Below are 8,756 nucleotides of genomic sequence, written 5' to 3' on the forward strand. Positions count from 1 at the left end.
CAACTCTGTGGTGTTCTGTTATAGCAGGCTGAACAGGCTAAGACAAGAGACCATGGAGAAGATAATGTTAGGGGTTCCTAGACCCAGTATTAACTGACACTGAATCACATGGTGAGAGAGTTTACCCCTTTCCCATCATTCTGATGACAGCACAGTGGGTGCCAGCATATCTTTAACGCCTCTCTAGCAGTTGCTAATCTCCGCTTTCAACAAAGAATGAGTAGGCCTCAGACTCAGAGCCTTGGCAGGCTACAATTCTAGCTAAAATTCTCATGACGCTGGTTTTCCCCTCCCTGATTTCTTCAGTGATTTCCTTCTTTATAGAACAAGAGAGAGTAATTAGACTACACATGATAAAAATGAATTTTTAAATGAATTTTAAATATCTAATTTCTACATAGAGGTATTTCTAAGTGAATCAACTTAAAGAGAAATACTATGTTAATAATAGTACCAGAGGTAAAATTCATGCACATGGTACTCAAATGGTGAGATCTGAGGACATGCTAAGTCATTCTCTTTGATCCTAATAACAACCCTGTGAGGCAGACGTCTTTTTCGTCTCTGGTTTACATGTTAGAAACTGGGACACAGAGAGAAGTGACTCAGCCAAGGTCACAAAGATCTCTTCAACCCAATTCTACCCAGGATCCAAAGTTTGAAATCTCGCCATAGATCATGACAGATCATGGCATTTATTTTCCAGAATCAGAAGTCACCAATTTGGGAAAGCCTCATATGAATCTCTCTCTCTCTCTCTGTTTTTTTTTTTGTAATTGAAGTATAGTCAGTTACAAGGTGTCAATTTCTGGTGTACAGAATAATGTGCCAGTCATGTATGTATATACATATATTTATTTTCATATTCTTTTTCATTAAAAGTTATTAAAAGATATTAAACCTAGTTGCCTGTGCTATACAGAAATTTGTTTTTTGTCTATTTTTATATATAGTGGTTAACATTTGCAAATCTCAAACTCCCAGATTTATCCCTTACCACCCCCTTTCCCTGATAACCATAAGATTGCTTATTATGTCTCAGAGTCTGCTACTACTTTGTAGATGAGTTCATTAGTGTCTTCTTTTCTCTCTCTTTTTTTTTTCTTTAGATTCCACACATGAGTGATATGTGATATTTTTCTTTCTCTTTCTGGCTTACTACACCGAGAATGAGGATAAAAACATGGAATGCTTCACGGGTTTGCATGCCACCCTTGCGCAGGGGCCAGGCCGATCTTCCCTGTATCACTCCAATCTTAGCACATGTGTTGCTGAAGTGAGTACCTCACATGGATCTCTTAAGGAGGCCCCAGGGACCTGCCAGCTTTAGAAGCTAGCAGTCAGGTGCATGGGTAACCCTCACCTGGGCAAAGCACTACATTCTCTCTCCAAATCTTCTGTAGCTTCTCCTCCCACAGGGCAGCTACAGAGAAAGGCAGAGCGGTAGTGGAACCAGACATTAGATTGTAAATTGTTCACTTGGATCAGTAATAGAGTCCCTGGGATGACAGTGCTGTTCCAGAGAAGACAGCCCTCAGTGCTCAGGCATTCAGGACATTCTGAAACTTTCCTGAGCAGGACAGCTCATTCTTCTGCCCCCACCGAGCCTGGTCCAGCCATTAGATTGCCTACCTGCTGGCCTTTCTAGCCAGCTCTGCTTCTGTCACCATTGGTGCTGGGCAGAACCGGCCTTATCTGTACATTGATGAGTCATGCTTTCTGAACATTTCAATGTTTTATCCCTGCGGGGAAGATTCTGGTAAGTACCTTCACTCTCACTGCTCTTAATATCCCATGCCTCCCTCTTAGGACTATTTCTAAGGCTCTTAAAGAAAATTGAACTTTTTGGCAGTTGTAGTGCAGTGGTTGGAGAGAAAAAAAAAACTGCAGGGTTGGGGAATGTTTTCATGATGAGCTAGCTGGAAAGAACATTCATACTTTCTGTCTTCCTCTAGTTTGATGGCTTGAGTACCTGGAATGTTCTAGGCGTTATATGACATGTGAGAATTCTTGGCGTCCTGAAACTATACAAATCCGAGGAGAATGACATTTGGTAAGTTTTTATTCACATAACACACACACATGATGGTAACTCTCAGTTACTGTTATTGTCTCTTTTGGAGCCAATTCTCAATGATGCAGTGAATGGCATCCGCTTTGAGTTATAAAAGCTGCCTTTGTGTTCCAGCTCTGACACTAATGTGATGTGCGGACACCTCATTCTGGACCTCAATTCTCTCATCTGTAAAGTGGGAGAATTGGACAGAATTTATCTCTGCAGGTCCCACAATTCTCAAGCACTAGGTCATCATGGGGACACTGCTGTCTCTCTCTGAGCCATGGATTTCTCGTGGACAAAATGAGCTAATTAAGCCTTGGCCACTTCACATAGTAATGATGAGAATTAAAATTAAATGGTTTATGCGGCTACCTATGTGATAGAGGCATACCTCAGTGATATTGTGATAAACATAGTGACAAAGCAAATATTGCAAGAAAAAGTGAGTCACACAAATGTTTTTGTTTCCCAGTGCACTGTATTGTGGTCTCGTAATACCACTGCATCTGAAAAAAGAACAATGTATATATCTTACTTAAAAAATACTTTAGCTGAAAAATTCCAACCATCACCCATGCCCTCAGCTAATCATAATCTTTTGCTGGTGAAGGGTTTGAAATATATCAAAAATTACCAAAATGTAACACAGAGACACTGAAGTGAGCAAATAGTGTTGCAAAAATGGTGTATGATAGACTTGCTCAACGACACAGGGCTGCCCAAACCTTCAGTTTGTAAAAAGTGCATGATCTGTGAAGCGCAATAAAACAAGGTATGCCTGTATTTTGTTACAAGTGAAGTTCTACCAATTGTGATGTGTTACTGTGATGAGAACAAAGATAATCAACTGATCGATGCACGTCCTTGAGATGCTAGTAACAGGCTCCTTCAGTGACTAACATAAATGAAGGGGACGTTTGGTTTCATTTTGTTCATTTTTTGAGAAATATTTGTCACACATTTACAGAGCCTTATTTAGACCATCTTTATATTTGGGGGATTTTTAAAAATTGTAGTAAGTACATTTAAACATCAGATCTACCCTTTTAACACATGTTTCAGTGTATAATACAATATTACTAACTATAGGCAGGATGTTAAAGGTCTCTAGAACTTAATCATCTTGTGTAACTGAAACTTTATACCTGTGAGTAGCAACTCTCCATTTCCTCCCCACCAGCCCCTGACCCTGGCAGCCACAATTCTACTTCTGCTTCCATGACTTTGCTCATTTAGATACTTCATGTACGTGGAATTATGCAGTGTTTGTATTTTTCTCTCTGGGACTGTTGTCACAAATGGCAGGATCTCCTTTTTTAAGGCTGAATGGTACTCCATTGTCTGTCTGTACTGTTTTCTTTATCTATTCATTCATCAACGAACATTTAGGTTGTGGCCGCATCTTGGTGTTTGTGAGCAATGCTGCCGTGAGCATGGGAGTGAGGAGATACTAGAGGGCTCTCAGGGAATCAGGAAACCATAGATCTGGGAATGGCAGAAAACGTGAACCACAGAAATGGCCCCAGAGCAGATGAGTCCTGGGGGGCCGTCCCCACGGACATGAATGAAATTCATCTCTCCTGCCCTCGTTTCACTCACTCAAGATCCTAAGCCCCAGAACCGGAATCTAACTGACCAAGTTTAGGATACCTGCCTGCCCACCCCTCACTCCTGACTCAAGGATCTGGCCCCTTCTGCTTCCATAAAGGGCGGCGGGAGCCTGAATTCACTCTCCTTCTGAGAATACGTCTGGCGGAGAGGATCACAGCTCCGAGGGGAAATCAGGGTCTGTTAGGAAGGGGAACATAATTCTGCACAACCCGTAAGTGTGAGATTATTACTGCCTGGAGATTTACTTAAATGCTTAAATAATCACAATGTGTCACCCTCAGATGTAATTTTTTTCAACTTTTTGAGATCACGCATTTCCCCACCTGGTACAAACAGGTAACTTGGTTTCTTCCTCTTCCTTCCTTCCTTCCTTCCTTCCTTCCTTCCCTCCTTCTTTCCTTCCTTTCTTCTTCCTTTCTTCCTTCCTTCCTTTCTTTCTTTCTTTCTTCCTTTCTTCCTTTCTTTCATTCTCTCTCTCCCCTCCATCTCCTCTCTCCTTCCTTCTCTCCTCCTTCCCATCCTCCCACCCCCTTTTCTCATCTCTTCCCCTACCCTCCCCCCTCTCTTCCTGTTCTCCCCCTCTCCTTTCTCTCTCCCCCAACTCACTTCTATCAGGGAAGATGACAGGGGCAAAGGGAGAGGCAAAGGCTATTCAGGAGTCTCATGGGTCCCTCTGAACCAGAGAGAAAGGACTGTCTCCTCCTGCTTCAGCATCCTGGTCAATTAGACCCTCCCTCAATCTACCCCAAACACACACACACACAGTATACAACCATACACTCATGTGTGTATGCATACAGACAGATAGACATGTACACACATACATGTGTATAGGTACATACACACAGGCATATGCACACATGCACGCATGTACAAATCTATGTGCACATGTACAAATACACACACATGAGCACCAACACACATGCATACACACACACACACACACACACACACACACACACACTCTCCTAACCCTCACCTCCCTCCTCTCAGGCAAAAGCCCTGTTTCCTTCAGCTCATGCACAGTCACTCTTCACCTCCTGATGAAATTTAGCCAACTATGACTTGGACCCTGGCTTTTTCCCCTCAGTTGGTAGGGGAGAGAGAGAGACATGCAATTGTGGAAATCTTCTCTTCCTGCTCTGTGGCAGCCCCTGACCACCTTGAAAGGTCAATGACAAGCAACAAAAGACTTTATCCAAATTCCACGTGAATCGGACTTGCACATCAAAGAACTTAGTGCATTCTTCGAATGTACTACATTTTTTTTTATCTATTCATCCATCAACGAACATGGAAGCACTGGAATGCATCCTCAGCAGCTCACCAAGACGTCCTCGACCACAAGCCAAGCCTGCAGAATAAAACCAACACAGCAGAGAGACACAGTGCTTCAGTTCTTACTGGAAAGCAAACAAGAGCCTGCAGACATAGACAAACCGATAAGAGCACTAGCAGAGCTGTCCAAGGTCAGCGGAGACCTGGGAGCATCGGGGGAAATGCGAGGTACCATTCTGCCAGCCTAACTGCAGGGAAGGAATGGTCTTCTGCACCAACTCCGAGAGCGAATGTCTAAAGAACTACAACCCCCTCAGGAGCTGTTGGTTTCAAAAGTAGCTTGTAATAACTCGCTTGGCCAAGAGACACTACACAAGATATTTTGTCCTATATTTTACTGTAAGAATTTTCAAGGATACATAAAAACTGGGAGAGTTTTACAGTGAAAACTCATGTACTCGTGACCTAGACTCAACTACTAACATCTCCTTGCTTTCACACATGTCTCTCCATTCTCCTTTCTAGCCAGCACTCCGTTTCATTTCTGGACGCATTTCATTCACGGTTAGTGGCATGAAGCAGTACACTTCATTCCAGAACTTCAGCACATGTGTCACTAACTAGCGTTCAGTGTTTGATTGTGGTTCATACACAAGATACTTTTGACATTAAAAAAATAAGTAAGACATAGGGGTAAAGGGAAGGGAGGAACGAAAAAGGGGAACACAGAGAATTTTTAGGGCAATGAAAACACTCTGCATGCTGCTACAATGGTGGGTACATGGCATTATACATTTGTCCAAAGCCACAGAGTGTACAACACCAAGAGTGACCCCTTAATGTAAACTAGGAAAATTGGGTGACAATAACCGTCATATTCATTGATTGTAACAAATGTACCACTCTGGTGGGGGATGTTTATGGGGGGTGGGGGTGCTCCTCAGGTGAAGGGCGGAGGGGATATGGGAAATCTCTCTACCTTCTGCTCAATTTTGCTCTGAACCTAAAAGTGCTGAGAAAACAGTCTGGTTTTTTTAATTAAATAAATAATGAAAAATGAACTAAAACCTATGACTTAGGTCTAACAGGGAACTGGCACACGGGCATCCCATGGGCTGAATTCCACTTGCAGACATGTTGGTTTTCCCTCCCCAGTGTCTATTCCAATCCCTCCAGGCAGAGAATGCCACGTTTCCTTTGGATAAATGGTCTACCCTTTCTCACAATCCATGTGATTTATAAAGAACTGACCCCTTCTCCTGGCTCCATTGCTGGACCCATGAGCCCCGCCTGGCTGATCAGCTGGCTTCAGAAATCCAACTCCAGCTGGTGGGTTTGGTAGAGATGGGCACATGAGTCAGGTGGGTCCAGCGAGAGCCAGAATTCTCCTCTAGCCCAGGTTACTAAGCTGTTAGGTTACATCCAGGGATGCTGGTACCCATTTTTTATGAGGCTGTATGAGCCTGCATGAGAATGAAGTTAATCCAGAGCAAAGCCTATTGGTGGAAAGGAACAGGAAATTTTTCCTCCTGGATCCCGTCAGGCCTAAAATTTGGCCAACTTCTATACTTTTCGATTACAAGAGCCAGTACATTCCTTTTTAAAAATTAAGCTAGTTTGAGCTTTTTTCTATTTATTTCAATAAAAAAGAGACAAATACACAGTAGGGAGCTGAGCTGGGATTCACACTCAGGTCCGGGTTGAAGGACTCACTGCATGCCCTGTAATGAGGTCCTGCATTAAGGATTCAAAGAGGAAGGACATTTACCCTGCCCATGGGGTGATCTGAATCCAGGAACTGCAGGTCCTTGAGCGGCAATGCCATGTAGTAATTGAAGGAGAGAAGGGGTGTCAGGGAGTTGCAGGGGGCGTGCTGGCTAGGAAAGGCTTTGAGGATGAGGAGTCTGGAAAAGCGAGGAGAAACCAGAGGACAAGTTAACATTCTTAACCGAAGTGCAGGGACAGGGCAGGTCAGCAGGGTGGGAATAGGGTGCTCCAAGCCCCCTTTTACCAGCCCTCCCATCCAGAACTCAGTCCTAATCACTGTGTGTCTCCCTCCACATCTCCATCTCTCCCTCTCTGTCTCTCTTTTTCTTTTCCTCTCAGCCTCTCTCTACACGACCCCCACCAACCCTCTCCCTCTCCCCCTCCTCTCTGTCTACTCTCTCCTCCCTCCCTTGTTCTCATGGACTCATTCTCCTGTGACACAGTCCACTCCATCATCAAAACCACCAAGTTCAAGCCAACATCATTTCTCACATGTCCAACTTGACAGCCTCATAACTTGTCTTCCCGCCTCCATTCTTGCCTCCCTTCTATCAATCCTCCACCTCCCTGACAAAGCAAATGTTTTAAAATGCAAATCATGGCACGCCTTTGCTTTAAACCAGGGATACACAGCCTACAAGGTCCTTCGCATTCTCCAATCACTCATTGGTCTTCTGGTTCATCAAAGAGTCCTTCTCACTCCCACCCTAGGACCTTGGCACTTGCTCTTTTTTTCTCCCTAAGATGCTCTCCTCACTACTAGCCCCACATCCCTTCTCTGTTTAACTATTATTCATCCTTCATATCTCATCTCAGATCCAAATATTACTTCCTCAGAGAAGCCTTCCCTGATTGCCAGACCACATCAGATATCACTGGTATATGTTCTTTCATTCCTTTGACTTTTTCTTTAAAGCACTTCTCCAAGTTTAAATTATGAGTGTGCATATGTGTGTGTGTGTGTGTGTGTGTGTGTTTATGGTATCAGATGGATTGATTCATGTCTATCTCTTGCTTAAAGATCCAGGAAAGCAGAGACCAACTTTTCAAAACAACTGTATATCCAGAACTCAGTACAGTGGCCAGCAAACACTTCTAGGTTATTACAGTTCCCACCACTCCCAATTGCCTTCCCAACACTGAGTAAAGTGTTAGTTGCAATTTATGTAATATTTGTACTACTGATTTTCTTAAAGAATTATTACTTCAGACTACTGTCTCCATCAAAGGATGGAGAAATGGAAGCTAGACCAAGAGGGCAAGGTGTTTCCAGGAAAACAGGAAATAGCCTATCTCTTTGCAGAAGTGAAGAATGTACAATAGCTTTGCCTCACTCATGTTTATTACCTGTCCGGGCTTATAAGCATCTGAGTTTGCAACCCATTCCCCTAACACTGTCTGTATATTTCTATTATATTTATTTATTCATTCATTTAATATTTATTAACCTGGCACTATTCTTGGTACTGGAAATACAGCAGAGGACAAGATAGATGGAGTCCTTGCCCTAGTGTTACCTGGAAGCCCACATTATATTATGTGACAGTTTTCTGTTAATACCTGTCTTTCCATTAAACTAAGCTCCTCCAGTGGTTACAACACAGGCTCTGAAGCCAGACTGCCTTGGACAGGTGGCCCAGGCAAATCCTAGCCAAGTGGCCTTGGACAAATTACTAAACTTCTCTAGGCCTTGATTTTCTCACCTGTGAAATGGGGTTAATAACTGTACCTTCCTTCCTGTGTTACAATGAAGATTAAATGAGTTAAGAATAACTGTCTCGTCATAAACCACCAAGAAATGTTGACTCTTATTACCCACTTCTATGGCCTAAGCAGAAGCAGCTTCATGGGTGTAGGACTTGTGCTGTCACACAGGCCCCTCGCTCAGAAGGGCTCGTGGTTTACTGCCCTGCTGTTGCCATCCTGAAATTCTTAATTTTTGGACAAGGGACCTCCTGTTTTCATTTTTTATCAGGTTCTGCAATTATGCAGCCTATCCTGATTAACACACATTAAATGTCCAGTAAAAGTCTGTTAAAGA

The 8,756-nt window shown here is 43.2% G+C and overlaps 1 non-coding gene across 1 annotated transcript; it reads right to left on the reverse strand.

The window, feature by feature from the left end:
• Positions 1–1,177: 1,177 nt before the first annotated feature.
• Positions 1,178–1,284, reverse strand: LOC116657686. The gene has a single exon (XR_004312882.1). It is a non-coding gene; the product is annotated as a U6 spliceosomal RNA (small nuclear RNA).
• Between the last annotated feature and the right edge of the window lie 7,472 nt (positions 1,285–8,756).

This window comes from Camelus ferus, chromosome 18 (assembly GCF_009834535.1).
Source record: "Camelus ferus isolate YT-003-E chromosome 18, BCGSAC_Cfer_1.0, whole genome shotgun sequence".
Taxonomy (NCBI): Eukaryota; Metazoa; Chordata; class Mammalia; order Artiodactyla; family Camelidae; genus Camelus; species Camelus ferus.